Genomic DNA, 16,194 nt, shown 5'->3' on the forward strand with positions numbered 1-16,194 from the left:
TGGAGTGGGGGCATCGCTGGACCCGGGGGAGAGGCCCCCCTAACCAAATTAGTCGTCCAGGGGGCCCGTGAGCTGAGCTGTCAGCCAGAAGCCCAGCCAGAGGGAGAGTCTGGGACGGTGGGAGCCCTGGAGCCCCAGGTCAGGGATGGAATCAGCCAGCTGTGCACGGGAACCTGAGGGCTGTATCCTGCCCAGAGGCACCAACGGCCCCACCTGCACCCCCCAAATATCTCCCGGCCCTTGGCGGGGCCCCGATCCCTGTCCCCCAGTCCCTGAGTGGGAATACGGGGTCACGGGGTCAGCCCAGCCTCTCTCCCGGGAGAAGAGAGGACCAGGTAGCAGTGGGAAGTAACGTGCTTTGAAAAGTGAAAGGACCACCAAGATCCCCCCCGGGAAGGCTGCGCAGGCCTGGCTCTGGAGGGAGGGGTGAGGGTGGGCGGACGGCAGGGCGGATGGGATGGTCAGGCCTGGGCCCAGGAGGATCGGGAGGGCTCAGCTGCACCCATGTCCCCCCCAGGCCCCTTCCGTGCCCTACTGATGCATCAGTTGGGAAGGCATCCCACAGTGTCCCTCCTGAAAGTGCCATTTTCAGCCACTGGATCAGAACCTGGCCGGCTGCCCAAGGGGGCCGTAAGCGGGCAGGTGACTTACACCTCCATCTGTCCCGTCCTGCTCACCCGGCACGTGGGGCACCTGGAAGTCAGTACCCAGAGGATCTGACGCCTGCTAGACTGCTAGACCCCGGCTCTGCCTGGCTTGGCCTCGGAGCTGTGCAGCCACGGGCAAGTGTCAGACCCTCTCTGGGCCTGGATTTGTACCTACGAGGTGGGAATCGAGGCTTCCTCGTGGGTTGTCAGAACAGGTGCCAACCGGAGCCAACACTGGGCTGCCGTTCGTTCGTTCACAGAAGAGTAATGAGGTCGGGCCTGACCAGGGCACCGGAGCCTGCCCTCGGGTGCTCGGCGTCAGGACGGGGAGCCCGACCTCACATTCCGGCACTAAGTAGTGGCCGGAGCCCTGGAGGAAAGATGCGGCGTTCTGGGCGCGGCTGGTGGCCGTCCCCGTGAGGCAGGTCTCGAGAGGCTCAGCCGAGCGAGGCACCTCGGGGCTGAAATCTGAGAGAGTGAAGGGGCAGGTGATGCAGGCCCGGGGAACAGAGTCTGGGAAGGGCCTGAGCGGGAGGGCCTGGACCCCCGGAGGAGGCACCCGGGGGGCCATGGTGAGCAGTGACAGCCAAGGGGGTCAGACTGCACGAGCCTGGGGGCCAGGTGAGGGTCTGGCCTCTATGCTGAGCACGGCCAAAGCCCCCGAAGGGCATACGGTGGGCGCCGGAAGGCTGCGCGTCCATGTGGCCTCGGCCACGTATGCCCCCCCCCCCCCACCCTGTGTATCCTTGTCTCTAGATGGAGATCGCGCCCCTGCATCCAAAGGCCACGTGGAGGTTAAATAAATCCCAATGGAAGGTTCTGGTCACTCCTGGCGTGGTGCATGTCCGAGGCACAGGGTCCAGGTTGGAGGCAGAAGGCCTGGGTTCAGATCCCAGCTCTGCCCCTCCCTCACTGTGCACCTGTGGGCCACATCCCTAAGTTCTCTGAGCCTCTGTGTACATGTGGAAATAATAATAGGTCCTCTGGGGTGGGGTTGTTCTGAGCATCAGTTCGTTCACGCAGACAGTGCTGAGTCAGGGATCAGTAAGCACAGTTAACTGACAAGGATGGTCTGAAACCGACTTGGCGTCTTTCGAGTGTTCCCACCCCCATGAGGCAGGGAAGGACTTCGGAGGAGGAAGGTGCCCTTTCTGAACACGCCCTCCCAGCCCGGGGTCTGGACTCCAGGGTGGCTCGTAGTTCCTGGGACCCGGGTCCAGCTGGTTTGAGGCGGACTTTGGAGCCGGAAGACAGGGCGCCGGTGCGCCCAGCGTCCTGGGCTGGGCTCTCCGTTTCCGGTCGGCAGGTGGGAGCTCTGGTCCTGAACCCAGGACCAGACGCCGAGGCAGGGCCCTGACCTTTGCCCCGGAGCTCCCGATCCCTGGGTGACCGGCTGACCACGGGCTGCTAACAGCTGACAGAAGGAAGATGGGGACCGCCGGGTCAAGGGCACAGGTGGCAAGGGGGCCACCCCGCCCTTTCCACCGGGGCACAGGCTGCTCCGGGGCTGAGGTCCAGGGCGTATGGGAGCCACCCCCCTGCGGGACAAGCCGAGGACACCGCCGCGGTCTGAGTCAAGTGTTGTGTAGGTGACTGCAGAGGGGTCCATCCGAACGGTCCCGAACCCAAGGGCTCCTGGACTGGGGAGGTGGGGGCAGGTCAGGGCTGGCCTCCGGTCCCAGGGTTGAGCCCTGGAGGGCCGCTGGGTCCTGGCACCTGGCCTGAGGTCCTCCTGGCCAAAGCTGGCTGAAACTGAACAGAAAACCGCTAAGTTCTTCACCACCGGCGGGCCTGACCTGTGGGGGCTTTCAGATTTGAGGGGGTGGGCGGGCCCGAGACCCCCATCCACCTGCGGCTGCCTGAGAAGCGGCCTCTTTTACGGTCTCCAAACAAAGAAAAGACGTCAGAGCCCCAGAAATGCGGCTGGGGACCCTGCAACCAGCCCCCCTCCTGCGGAACAGGGAGGCGCCCCAGCGGCCGAAACACAATCATCGTGAGCACCAGACGCCCCTCATCTTAATGGATGGGAGGCATTTTTGTAGCAATAAAAATAGATTTAATAACCCGACAGCGAAATTACTTTTTTTTTTTTTTGGGGGGGGGGGAAACCCGAGGTAGTAAATATTCATTGATGCTCCCTGTGAGATGGCTGGGGTCGTGTTTTAGAACTAGATTAGAACACGCACGTGTGCGTGCATACATGCACATGGGATGTGCACACACACACACACACCCTCAACAGATGTCCAGAGGCAAGATGGACCCTCCTTTGATGGGAAGCAGGAGGGGTGCTCGCTCTTCCTGACTCAAATTCCTTCTCACTAAATCACATCGGGGTAACAGTACGAGGCTCCTCCGCGGCCAACAGGAAGCCCGGGGCACCTCCAAGTGGCTTCATAAGCCCTTCCTGCCGCATTTCTCACCTCCCAGGAACCCAGTGGAGCGTCTGTAATTTGCATTTTCAGCCATTCAGCAGATCTGCTCAGAGCAGAGGCTGCGCTCCCTGGGTGCAGGGAGAGAAGCCTCCAACCCCGGCGGGGAGGGAGGGCCAGCAGCCCCCCACCCGGCTCCAGGGGACAGGACCTCGGGGGATGGGGTCCAGGCAAGGGCTTGCTGCAGGGCTTCATCCCCAAAGCACTAGGGAGCCACGGAAGGCGTCGGAACAGAGGAGTGACGAGATCGGATGTGCACTTGGAGAGATTATTCCTGTGGCACTTGGGAAGGAGAGGGCGAGGGGCAGGCGAACATGGGGTGAGTGCCAATCCAAGCGAGAGACGGGAGACGTGACACAGCAAGAGGCAGCCCCTTCTCTGAGCGTCTCTTGTGGGGAGGCACTGCGTCATCCTCCCGGGCCCCCGGACTGACATGAAGCCTGGGAGGAGCGTTGCAACCTGGCCACGAAACAGGCCTGTCGTGGCAAATGGGCCGCCAGGACCGGCCCCCAACCTCCCTGACAGAGTGCCCTCCACAGGACTCCTCACTGGGGCCGGCTGGGCCAGCTGATCTCAAAGGCCGTCCGCCCCTGAGCTCTGACTCTGGCCTCCGCACCCATGGCCCTTCTCCCAGCCCCCAGCCCCACCCACGGGATGCCTCCCCGAGATTTGCCCCTGGCGGAGCTCCAGGCTTTGGGGTTCTCTGATGCCCCGTGTCAGTGTCTACTGGGTCTCTAGCCTTTCCTTTCAGGCCCTGCTCTAAAACACCTGTCCCAGATCGGGGCTCCCCGGCCCTTTCCAAGGGAGTGGGTCTAGGGGTGGAACCAGGTAGACCAGGGCCTTGACTTTCAGGCAGAGGCCTGCCCACGCTCCCTGGCTTTCCTGCCCGCCCCCTCCCGGTGCTCAACACACGGGATTCCTGGTTGGGGGTGGAGGGGCACGGCCAGCTCCAGGGGCGCCAGCCACAGAGCACAGAACGTGACCGGGCCCCCTCGGAGTCCGGCCTCCGAGGGGGTCCCGCTCTCTGCATGACATGCCTGGCGGGGGGTGGGGGGGTGATGGTTCCCTACCCTGTCTGCGGATGTGTTGAGGTCCCGGCCGCAGGCTAGTCTAGCGGGGCGCCTGCTTGGGGGTGCATCCCCCCGACCCGTCCTGGCCGCCGGAACCTCACGTGCCGAGTCGACCCGCTGGAGCCCCTCCCCCATCACCGGGAGGGGTGACCCCGCCTGCCCACCGCCCACCGCCCACCGCCAGCCGCCGCTCCGCCTGCACCGCGGGCCCGGCGGCCGCTCGACCGAAGTCCCCGAAGCCGGTGGGGCTCTGTGGCCTCTGGGGCCCCAGTGGGCTGGCGTGGGCTGGATTTCTGTTTTAAGACCAGCCGGCGCTCGGGTTTGTCCGGGACACGCCGAATGCACTTCCTTTATTAGGCGCTGACTCGGACTCGGGTCTGGGGTCCCTCTGCTTTCAAGATCCCGGTCCAGAAGGAACCCTGTCACACGAGTTTCTGTGCACCCACAGGACTGCGGCTGGAGCGGCCGCCGGGCCGCCGACTCCTGGCAGGCTCTCCACGATGGGGGCAAATCGCCTCCGACTGGGCTCGGTGCCCCTCCACTTGGCCTGCTGTGCAGAGAAAGAAGCCGGCAGAAAGCAGCGGCCATGCAGCAAGCCCAGCAGAGGCTGGAAGGGTGCTTCTTGTCCGCTTTATGCACGCGCACGGAAGAACAAGGCAGAGGGAGGGGGCTGCTGTATGCCATGGGGTCAGGAAGCCCCCTCTGCGGGGAGTTTACTGCGGGGATGCGGTGAGAGCAGCACATCAGCCCGGAGAGCAGCCCGTGCAAAGGCCCCGTGGCAGAATATGGTGGTTTGGTAAGGAAGGCCAGGCAGGAGCAGTGGTGAGGCGGGGCAGGGGCGTCCACAGTGGCCTCCTGGCACTGGAGGGGGCGCAGCCCTGAATCACCCGAGTCACATTCACGGCGGCCAGGAGGGCATCGGCCCCACTGGTGAGGGCGGCTGGCTGCCTGCTACCCGAAGGCACAGGGCTGAGCAGTTAGCTGCACGCTGTGTTGTCTGACCTTCTAGAACCCTCCCTGCTGGCCGGAGCAGCAACGCACACATCAGAGGCTCTCTCCCTCCTGCCGCGGGGGTGGGTGGGCGGGAAGCAGGCAGGCCACGCTCGGCAAAGGAGTGGCTCTTCTCTGGGAGGAAAGTGCGTGTCTTACCTCCTCGTGCAATCACGGCTCGTCCCCGTCACTGGGGCCGGCAGGACGCGCCACAGGGCCAGGCGTGGGCAAGAAGGCTGGTGAGGAGGTGGACGTGACACGGAAGGGCTCGTTCCAGGGAGGCACCGGTGGGAGGATACGGTGGGGGAAGGGGGGGCCGTCGCGGCCCCCCCTCCCCCCACCCAGATCTGACATCGCCGGCCTCAGGACATGCTGTCACCTCCAGGAAAGGTGACCGGGTCCTCACTCGGCAGGTGGGTTCTCGTGGGGCCACCAGATCACGTGGCTGAAAAGTGTAACCCAGTCCCGCTGCACGACCTGCTCTTTCCAGCCACTCGGCTGTTTGATGGCATGCTGTAAGGCCACGGACAACGGTCCAGTGGCGTGGACCCTGCCACCAGCCTGCTCGGTGGCCGTGGATGAGCGCCCCTCCTGCCTGCCGCTGGTGTCCACCTGCCCGACGAGGCCGAGGCCGGCCTCCCTCTGGACGTGAGAGCAAATCAAGTGCCTTCACATCCACCAGGCCCACAGAGCGACAGTCTCGAGGGAGGTCAGGGGTGGCCCGCGAGTCCTCGAAGGAGCCCCTGCAGTCACGGATGTGATGGCAGCCACATTGTCACAGGAGGGCTCATTGTCGCTGCCGTGGAGAAGGGCGGTGAATGACACACGGGGGGCCCTGCAGGCGTGATGGGCTGGGTGACCCTTCGCGCCCGGGAGCTGTTGTGTGAGCAGCACGTAAGAAGGTCAAGTCCCTAACGCCCCCAGTGCCTCAAATCCCTGCAAGGTGCAATTCTCGTCCGACCGCCGGAGGCGGACAAACAGGGTCAGACAGGGCAGGTGGGCCCCTTAGTCCCGAGGAGGGAGGCACAGACTCAGGTCTGGGTCCTTCTGATCTCCCATGCCTCTGACTGCAGCTGAGCCCGGAGACCTGAGTGCCGGGTTTTTAAGTCACCCTGCTTTCGGTCTGGCCCTTATCCCCAGGTCCCCTCAGTTAAACCAGGAGCAAAAAGTGAGAGTTGCTTACAAGGGTCCCCTCACTGCCTGCGGGAGGGCACCTGGTTTTTGTTCCTGTCCCCAAGTCCCTTCCCTGGAGAACCTGCAGGGAGCCTCCAGGGTGGTCCTCCTCGCAAGCCATTCGTGTCCCTGTGTTCCTGAGCTGTGTCCCGCCTGCAGGGCTCTGATGGGCCTGAGGACGGCCGAGTGGCGTGGGGCGTGGGAGAGATGTTGCTGGAACCCACCGGCAGGCAGCCCACTTCGACTTTGCTAATTCACGCACAGGCGTGTCTGCAGGTGTGGGGGCGGGCCAAGTGGCAGACCCACAGCCCCGGGCCCGCCTCCATCAGTGGCAAGGTCCAGGGCACCTCCTAGCGGAGACGGAGAGACCCTCTCGTCTCCCACACCCCAAGGCACGCTGGGGGACACGGCATCCAGAGCGAGCCCTTGTACAGATCATCTTGGACCTGCTCTAAGTTTCAGATGAAAATTCAGAAGTTTTCATCGAGATGATTGGCCAAAGCAGATGAATGTATGTCCGTTCCTTCCCAGATCCCTTTAGAGAGAAACTTCCAGCAGTAAATAAATAGACTAGAAATCCCAGCCTCCTTCCGCTCTGGCCACAATGTGCGACCGGGGACTGGATTCAGCTCTTGCCTCAAGCTGCTGGAACAAGCAGGACAGACAGAGGAAGGGATGGTTTTCAGGCAACGTCTGATAAGCAGCAGGAAACAGGGGCCCCAGAGAGAAGGAGAGCGAGAGTGGGAGCCCGGCACGTGCCCCCGGCGGGGCCCCAGGAGGGACCCCACACTGCATCCCCGACCTCCTGGCACACAGGGCGTGAGGGATGGGTCTGGCCTCGCGGTGGGGCCAAAGGGCACCAGACGCCTTCACTGCTGAATTCTACCAAGGATGTCCAACAGAATCACCACCAGCTCCCACACTAACTCATCCGGAATGTTCAGGAGGAGGGAGAACTTCCCAACTCCTTCTGTGAAGCCGGCATGAGTCTGATTCCAGACAAAACCAGACAAAGACATCGCAGGAAAAGAAACGGCAGGCCAGTCACCCCGACAGCAGAGCCACAAAGATCCTCAACGAAGTATCAGCAAACGGGAAGCCACAACACCTAGCAAGGACAAGACACCATAGCCACGTAGGTTTTACCCCAGGAATGCAGGGTTGGTACTCCACGGGCGAGTCAGTCAATTTGCTCCATTAATACGCCGAGTTACGGATACTGATATTGACTCACGAGCATCTCAACAGCTGCAGAACAGCCATTCGTGATGTGAAATCTTGGGTTACTAGGAACAGAAGGGTGACGGGTGTGTACGCGGAACCTAGAGCTGTCACCAGCCTCGGTGCTGACGGACTGCGTGCGTGTGACCAGAGATGGGGAAGGAAGCACGGTGGCCCCTCGTCCCTTCTGCCTTGTCCCGGAGATCACGGTCAGTGCAAGCAGGCAGGCAGATTAGAAAGAATTTCTGCAGCCAGAAATGCACCCGGATTAGCAAGGAGACAGCAAACGGTCCCTACTCACCAACAACAAGGTCGTCTAGGGAGGAGATCCCAAGAAATACGCACAAAGCTAACAGATTTAACAAGTCGGTGTATAAATTCCACAGGACACGAGGGGATGCTGTTACCTTTATGTCTATACGCCGGCAACAAACAATCAGAAATTGACATTTCTTTTTAGACGCCAAGTAAAATAGCATTAATGGGGTACTTGGGAACAAATTTAACAGAACGGGTTCTAGATCTGTATGCTGAAAATGACAAAATTTTGCTGAAAGACACTGCAGAGATCCTAAGCCAATGGAGGGAGACCGTGGTTATGAACCGGCAGAGTCAATATTGTTAACGTATCCATTTTCCCCAAACTGACCTATAGAGTCAACACAATCCCAATCGAAATCCCGGAAATTGACAAGTCAAACAACTGGAATATTTCAGATAAAAAATTTCAGAAATTTCAGATAAAAAGAGAGAGAGAGAGAGAGAGAGAGAGAGAGAAGATCAAAGACAGAGGACTTACATGACTTGGCTCAAGACTTATTATTGGGTTATAAGTAGTTGAGACAAAGAGGTTTTAATGTACAGATAGATGTATAGATCAACAGGACAGAATAGAAGTTCCAGACACAGACCCAAATATACATGGCGTTGGTTTTGGGAAAGAATGCAGCAAAGACAAGGGGAAGAATATTCTTTTCAACAAATGACATTGACACAATTAGCTACCCATCTGAAGAAAAAAATTGGATCCCGAGCTCATACCCGTCACAAAAATTAAGGCTAATTAACAATTTAAACACTTTAATGGACTCTAAAAGTTTTAGAAAATACAGAGGAGTACGTTTGTATATTCTTTGGGAAAGAAAAACGGTTGTAAAGGAAACAAAAAACCTGGAACCCATAAAGAAAATGATGCACATATTTCACTTGTAAAACCTTTTTATATCTTCTACCTGACCAAAAATGCTGTTTTTAAAAAGTTCAAAAGACAAAAAAAAAAAAAAAAATTCAAAGACAAGTAACTGACTGCGAGAACATTTGCCACCTCTAAAATAAATAAAGGATTACTCTTTAGAAAATCTAAAGAGTCCTGGGGCGCCTGGGTGGCTCAGTCGGTTAAGCGTCCGGCTTCGGCTCAGGTCATGATCTCGCGGTCTGTGAGTTTGAGGCCCGCGTCGGGCTCTGTGCTGACTGCTCAGAGCCTGGAGCCCGTTTCAGATTCTGTGTCTCCCTCTCTCTCTGACGCTCCCCCGTTCATGCTCTGTCTCTCTCTGTCTCAAAAATAAATAAACGTTAAAAAAAAAAAAAAGAAAATCTAAAGAGTCCTTACAAGTTAATAAGGATATCATGACAAACAAAGCGAAAGAAAAATTGTAAACAGGCGAGTTCCAGAGGGGGGAAAATATGTGATTAGCATCATTCAAAGAAATTAAAATTAAACTTTAGTGAGATAGCATTTTGTCTCTAAACTGACGAAAATTTTAAAATAGTGAAAATATCCAAATCTGGTTCCCGCGTGACGAAGCAAACAGTCAGACCAGATGTGTAATTGTGTGCGCATCTGTGAACTCTGTTTATCGGGCCATTTGGCAACGTTAAGAAAAGTCGTAAGTGTGCATATCCTTTGATTGTACAAATTCATTTCTAGGAATCTAGCCTACAGAAATTCACACACGTCCCCAAAGATGGATGTATTGGTTTCCAGTTGCTTCTGTAACAAATTTCTACAAACCTAATGGCTTAAAAAAGAATGAATTTATTATCTTACAGTATGAAGCTCAGCAGCCTACAATCAAGGTGTCGACAGGACTCTTGTGGGGACCCTCGTGACTACATTGGGCCCAGCAGATAATCCAGGGTAACCTCTTTGTCTCAAGATCCTTAATCTCATCACATCTGCAAAATGCCTTTTGCCACGTAAGGTGACAAATCTCAGGTTTTGGAGATTAGGAGGTGGACATCTTGCGGGGGGGGGGGTGCCGGTAGTCTGTCTACCGCACAGGTTGTTCAAGGATGTAAATTGCAGCATTATTTCCAAAAGTAGAAAGCCAAACAACCCAATGTCCATCACTATGGGAATGGATCCATAAAAAGACAAAAGCCGGGGCACCTGGCTGGCTCAGTCGGCTAAGCATCTGACTTTAGTTCAGGTCGTGATCTGGTAGTTCATGAGTTCCAGTCCCGAGTCGGGCTCTGCGCTGACAGCTCGAACCTGGATCCTGCTTCCGATTCTGTGTCTCCCTCTCTCTCTGCCCCTCCCCTGCTCATGCTCTGTCTCTCTCTCTCTCTCTCTCTCAAAAATAAATAAACATTAAAAATTAAAAAAAAAAAAAAGACAAAAGCTGCTCTAAGCCAATGACATACCACTCAGCCATCAAGAATAAACTTGCCTCTTCATACTGTCGGAGAGACTTCATTTATAAATGCATAGAAACAGGACTGGAAGGAGAAACATCACCGAGTACGTAGTTAGTGGTTTAGTTGGAGCGAGTGGCAGAAAAAGAAACGTCCAGCTACACACATCTTTACTTGTATGATCCAAAATCAAATAGCGTTTACCATTTATGTAACAACAGCACTGACAGCAAGTAAAGGACACCGTTTGCCCGCTTCCCATGCATTTGCACGTCCGCGGGGCTGGAATTCTCGTCCCCGCTTTACAGACGCAGAACTTGAGGTCAGAGAGAAGTGACCCATGTCCCTGCGCGACCGGCAGCTGTGGGCTCTGCCCAGATCTCTCGTCTCCCGCGCCCTGTGTCTGTGAGCATCGGGCCTCATGACTGGTGACTCGCGACTTGGCTCCCCTGCCCGGTCCGCTCAGCACGACGGGCTGACGAGGGCTCCCTCCCTGACCCGATGTCCGACGGGCTGCTGAGCCCTCTGTTCAGCGGGGCTCACCCCGAGGCCTATCTTTGTCTTCCAAAGCCCAGTTTCAGGAGGCATTCTGCTAAGTAGGGAGGTGAGAATCCTCCCCCCTGAGATCCACTGGGTTCCTCATCCCCCCGCCCTGCACAGCCGAGTCCTGGGTTGCCCTCGGGAAGAGCCCTGTGGGCCAGGTTCGCAGAACACCCACCCCGACGACACCTGAGCAAGGTCCCCTTAGGGATTTTTCCTCCCACTGACCCCCGCCCTCTGCACCTGGCCGTACTCGGGGTTGAGGCCAACCCCCACCTACGGCGGCAGCCGTGACCGACCATGGCAGGGCAGAGCAAAGGCCACTTTGCCGTCACTAACAAGGGTCCGGATATGCAGAGGCCACCGCAGGAAGGACCCAGGTGCCAGTCGGCTCTGAGCCCCACACCAGCTGGTCACACCTTCACCGACCGCGTGAGCGCCTCGGAAGAGGGCTCCGACCCGGCAACGAAGAACATTTCCGCGGGCGTAATCGCAGAACTTTACACCGAAAGGTTAGCAGGTGGGGTAAGCAGCTGGTCCGGGCGTTCTCGAAAGCTAAAAATTGCCAGTGTTTTACATCGTAAACTGGTTTATCCAGCCAGGTGCTCAGAGCTTTCATATTCCACGTTCCCAAATGATTGGATCTGAATTAATGAATTTTCACTCTGCTTGGAACATTTTTGTCCTAATGATCTGAAGCTTTTTATTGTCAGAGGAGGGGAGAAAAAAAAAAAAGTTTACAGAAGGGTAAACCATAGAAATCTGAGCACGCAGCCCCGCAGGCGGCCGGATCTCTGTTGCTTTCTGCACCACGGTGCGTCCTAAACACGTGTCTGTTGGGCCCGGAATTAAATCAGGTTCTCTGAAGGATGCAGAAGAGCCAAATGTGTGCCGTCTGTCTGGAGGATGCTCTCGTTGCAATAAAAGGAAAACAAGAACAGACCCTCCGTGAAGCACCAATCAGAGCTGGGCGCTGCGCCCCCTGGCCTGGGGGGACCCTGTGGGGTGAAGGAAACCGGGCACACGTCGCCTTCTCGGGCCGATCCCGTTGTCTCTGCAAAGAGGCCCTGTCCTCTGTCCCGCCTGGAGCGGCGCATCTCAGACGCGAACGTGTACGTGATTACCTGGGGATCAGCTGGAAATGGGACGCTGGAGCGGGCCAGGCAGCAGGTCCCCGTCAGGTGCCCGGGCCTTGGCTGTGATGCTGCTGTGCACGGACCGACGGAGGGTCCAGTGCTCCCCCAGTGCTCCCCTCAGCTTCATGGCTCCGACTTTGCCTTCCCTCGACGGGCCCCTCGGCTTCTGTGGGGTTCTTTATCATGCCAGCTTCTTCCTGCCTTGAACTGTCCCATGAGCCTGGAAACTTCGTCCCAATTCATTGCCTAGAGAACTCCTATTCACCCACAGAGCCTCAGCTAAAACGCCCTTCTGGAGCCACCACAGAAAATTGGGATGCCCTGTCATGTGCCTTGTGGCACATTGTACTTTTCTTTCTTCGCATGTCACGATGAGAAGTGATTTAGGGGTGAGGCTGTCACTTTCAGCTGTCTCTCCCTCCGGACAGCAGCACCCTTCCAGGCGGGGACGTGCGGAGTCTGCCCGGAGCATCCCCAGCATCTGGCAGAGAGCCTGGCTCGGGGCAGAGCTCAGCGTCCGTTAAGACGCAACTGCCTTTAGCCCCTACTGTTCCCGCAGGAGACACGGAGTCCGAGGAGGGGAAGCTGCACCGTCACCCGGGACAGGACTTGAGCGCCCCTCCCAGCCTAAAAATCCGGACTTGAGGGCCTGATGGAAAGCGGACTTGAGGTCAACGTCAGCCCTGACGGCTTTCTCTCTAACCCAGGGACAGAAAGCCATTCTTATCGGTGACAGTGCCTGCCGGCACCGAGAGGCAGGTGGAGGAGGTATTTTGGGGCTTGGAAGGGGCCCCCGGAGCCTGTGAAATCACACTGAGGAGGCAGCAACCCACCCCACCTAAATATAAAGCCGGTCTCAGCTGCCGGAGCCGCCTCCCGGCCGACACCGCCCCCTCGCAATGTGGCTCCAGAAGGGGAGAGCCTTCCAAGCCACCCTTCTGCTGAAAGCCACTCCCCACTGCCCCGTCCTACTTTCCGACTGTCTCCAGGACCTGATCCTCGCGGGGGGGGAACTCGGCTATTTGGAGAACTGGCGGTGTCTTTGCGAGACACGTGAAGGAGCCACGCCTCTGACATCCATTTTAAAGGCTCCGGGGCCTTTCAGGTTCACTGGATCCTCCCCTTCCTTTCAAGGCCACCCCCCCCACCCCCACCCCCCAGGATGTTCAAGGTCATCTCTACCACGGCTCCGGCAGCCTATGTCGGAAGGAGCACAGACATCAGGGCCGGGGCTCCAGGCTGGCCCTTCTTTTTCTAACGTGCGACCGCAGACCAGTGGCTTCATCTCGGTGCCCTTCCTGCCGAACCAGGGGCAGTCGCCCCCACGCCAAGGAGAGCCGTGTGCGGGAACACGGCCCGGCACGCGGGAGGCGCCCGTAAACCACCGCGGGAGAGCGCGGGACCCAGCAGGCTGTCACCCCAGCACAAACCGGTGTGGAGTCTCTGTTTCAGAGCCACCCAAAAGGGTCGCTCCGGTCTCTAGGGAGCTCCGTCTAGGGACGCTCCGAGTGGACGTTTGAAGCTTGGCCCACGGGAGCCACGCCTGCTGCGGGGTAGCACAGCCCACACCGCAGCCAGGGGGAAGGGGCCAGCAGGCTGGGAGAGGCGAGGGCGAGGCGGCCTCTGGGCCCCAGTGGGTTCTTCCCAAGTAGGACAGGGCTTCCCTCAGGGATCCGGAGACCCACCCAAACCAGGATGTGGCGGATAGGTCAGCCCCTACCAAAGCGGCCCCAGCCCTGGGTCCTCTGCGTGTTGATCCTCCAGGAAAGCCCTGTCTGGTGGCCAAGGTGCCCAGAGCGCTCCTGATGTGGGAGCCGGCCGAGGGCCCGCCATCCCTGGGGATCTGGGCGGGAGGGTTCTCAAGGACAAATCTAATCTCGCTCTGCTTCCCATGGTGCAAACAGCCTGTCACCGTCTGCGGAAGGCGTGGCCGCTGTCCCCTGTGCCTTTACTGGACACACCGCGTACGTGGAGGACTTCACGCCTGGCCTGCCTCTCCGCTTCTCCTGGGGCTCTGAGATGAGCCAACCCGTGCACTTCACCTAGCGACCCCAAGCCGAGCATGTCTGGGACGGTTGCCCGCATGGCTGCTCCCCGGGCGGGGTATGTCAGCCTGCGGGGGGTACAGGAGTGGCCACAATGGGGGTGGAGGGGAGAAGCCACCAGCACTCTTGGGCCTCGGCCAGGGAAGTTTGGTACTTGAGGAAGAAATCTGGAGGTTTATGCGTGTTTGTGGAGGGGGGGAGGTCATTGTAAGACTCCTGGGAGGACAGGTAGCCCATGGTGTCTCTCTCCCAAGTGTGCGTCCTGGTACCGATGCCCTGTAGGCGTCCTGGCCAATCTGCTTCTACTCTCGGCCGCCCCCATCCCCCCCCCTTGAGCCCCCAGTTCTGTCCTCGTGCTGTCTCCCTGCCCCCCACCAGCAGCTCAGACCCCAGCCCAGCTTCCTATAGTGGCCTTTCTTCCTCCTCCTCCTTGCGGTCCCACCCCTCCTGCTGCCCCTCCTTGGGCTTCCAGCACAAGGTCACCCTCCCTCCCTGCTCAGGGCACCTCCCCTTCCTCACCCCTCCCTGGGGGCAGCCAGACCCCACCTTTAACCTCCTGTGGACGGTTGGCTCTGGGTTCCTGGCCTGGACTTTCATATCCTCCTGAAATCAAGAGAACTGAGGCCCGAACCTAGGGGCTCATGATGAAGGTGGGGACACTCCAGCTGTTGTCAGGAAATGGCCTGCTCCCAGGGCTGTGCAGGGATGACAGGAGCCTGGGACAGGGGTGGTGGGCGGGGGGGGGGGGGGGGGGGTAGCAGTGGCCAGCAGCGAGCCCTACAGTCAGAGGTTAAGACTTACACTTCATTTGCAGATGCGGGCCTCCTGCATCAGGACAAGGGAGACTCTAGAAGGGACCCCAGGCCCGTATTTGCCACTGTCCTGCCAGTAGGCCAATTCCTTGACTTTCCCCAATGCGGTTCCTCTTCAGGGAAATCACGGAGACAAAAGATCCCTGAGGTCCCTTGCAGCTCTCCTCTCCAACGACTCGTCCACAGTTCCTTCATGACTATCGTGCTCACTTGAATACCTCAAGTGACGGGGTGCTTACTCCTTACCAGGGCAGCGGGTGAATCTTGCCAGGTGACTCATTTCTAGCCAGCTCTACATCGTCTGTGGCCCATCTCTGGCAGGTGACGCCCCCTCCGCCCCGTGTACCCAGCACTGCACTTCATGCCCACAAACTGTCCTCTCTGGGGTCCCAAATGCTGACCTTGACCTCAGTAGGACCCCGCCTGCCAGGAGAGCTCAAAAACCTGAGAGCCCCGAACTCATCCATCCAGAGCCCGCGGGCACGGCTTCCAGGGAGGCCCCTGTTCGCTCCCTTTGGCTCAGCAAAACCAGGCACGTCATTTCTCAGAGCCCAAGCCTGAAGAGGGACCCACACCCGCCACACCTGTGGGTCCCCCTTCAGGTCACCTCCGTGGCTCGGCACGAGGGTAGCACGGTGAAGGACCTGTGGCAGCAGCCTGGCTCCGCAGTGCCTCTCCAGATCGGCAGCAGCAGCTGGATGGCGCCCTCGGGCCCCCTCCCCAGCTTGGTCTTTGGGACTGACTCCAGGCCCGGTGACCTAGCCTACCCACCTCTTGCTTCGGCTGAAATGGACTCCAGGACAGCTGACGGCTGGCCACCCTCTGCCTGGTCCGGACCTCTGCCTTCGTGGCGGCTCTGCTCAGGACAGCCCGAGCGCCCAGCAGGCCCGGGGCCAGTGCGGGCTCACACTTCCCCAGCCGGGACTCAGCAACGTTTCAGGCGGCGCGTGGTTTCCTTTCTGGGGATGGGGCTTTTTCCCCGTCTGTGATCTAGAAAGTTCCTATAATTCAGCTAGTGTGTTTCATGACGTCTCATGTGAGCTAAGGGGAGGCACTCTTCTGGTCTCAAAGAGTTATTAGCTTTTAGAAAACGATCTTCTCCTTCACTCCTTCACTCCGAAGAGAAGGCTCTTTTCGCTCAGTTTCTTGATTTGAACCCTGTTTTGCCCTCTGGCCTCGTAGCCGGCAGGCGGCCGTCACACCGGGGCTCTGCAGGTCTCCCGGGCGGGTGATGGATGGTTCTCCTGCAGCTTCGGAGACGTCCCCCACCCCAGACCGATCAGGCCAGGCGCCCCCGCTGTCCCTGCTCACCAACACGTTGCATGAAGGGCCCTCACGCCTCTGATGGAGCTGAAATGAAAAGTATCTGCAGAGCCCAAGAGTGCCAGGGGGCCGCAGTGGCAGCACCCTGGGGCGGGGCAGAGTCTAGGGAGCAGGAAGGAGTCCAGGGGATGGGGCGGAGTCTAAGGGCCAGGGCGGAGTCTAAGGAGTGGG

This window comes from Neofelis nebulosa, chromosome 12 (assembly GCF_028018385.1).
Source record: "Neofelis nebulosa isolate mNeoNeb1 chromosome 12, mNeoNeb1.pri, whole genome shotgun sequence".
NCBI lineage: Eukaryota > Metazoa > Chordata > Mammalia > Carnivora > Felidae > Neofelis > Neofelis nebulosa.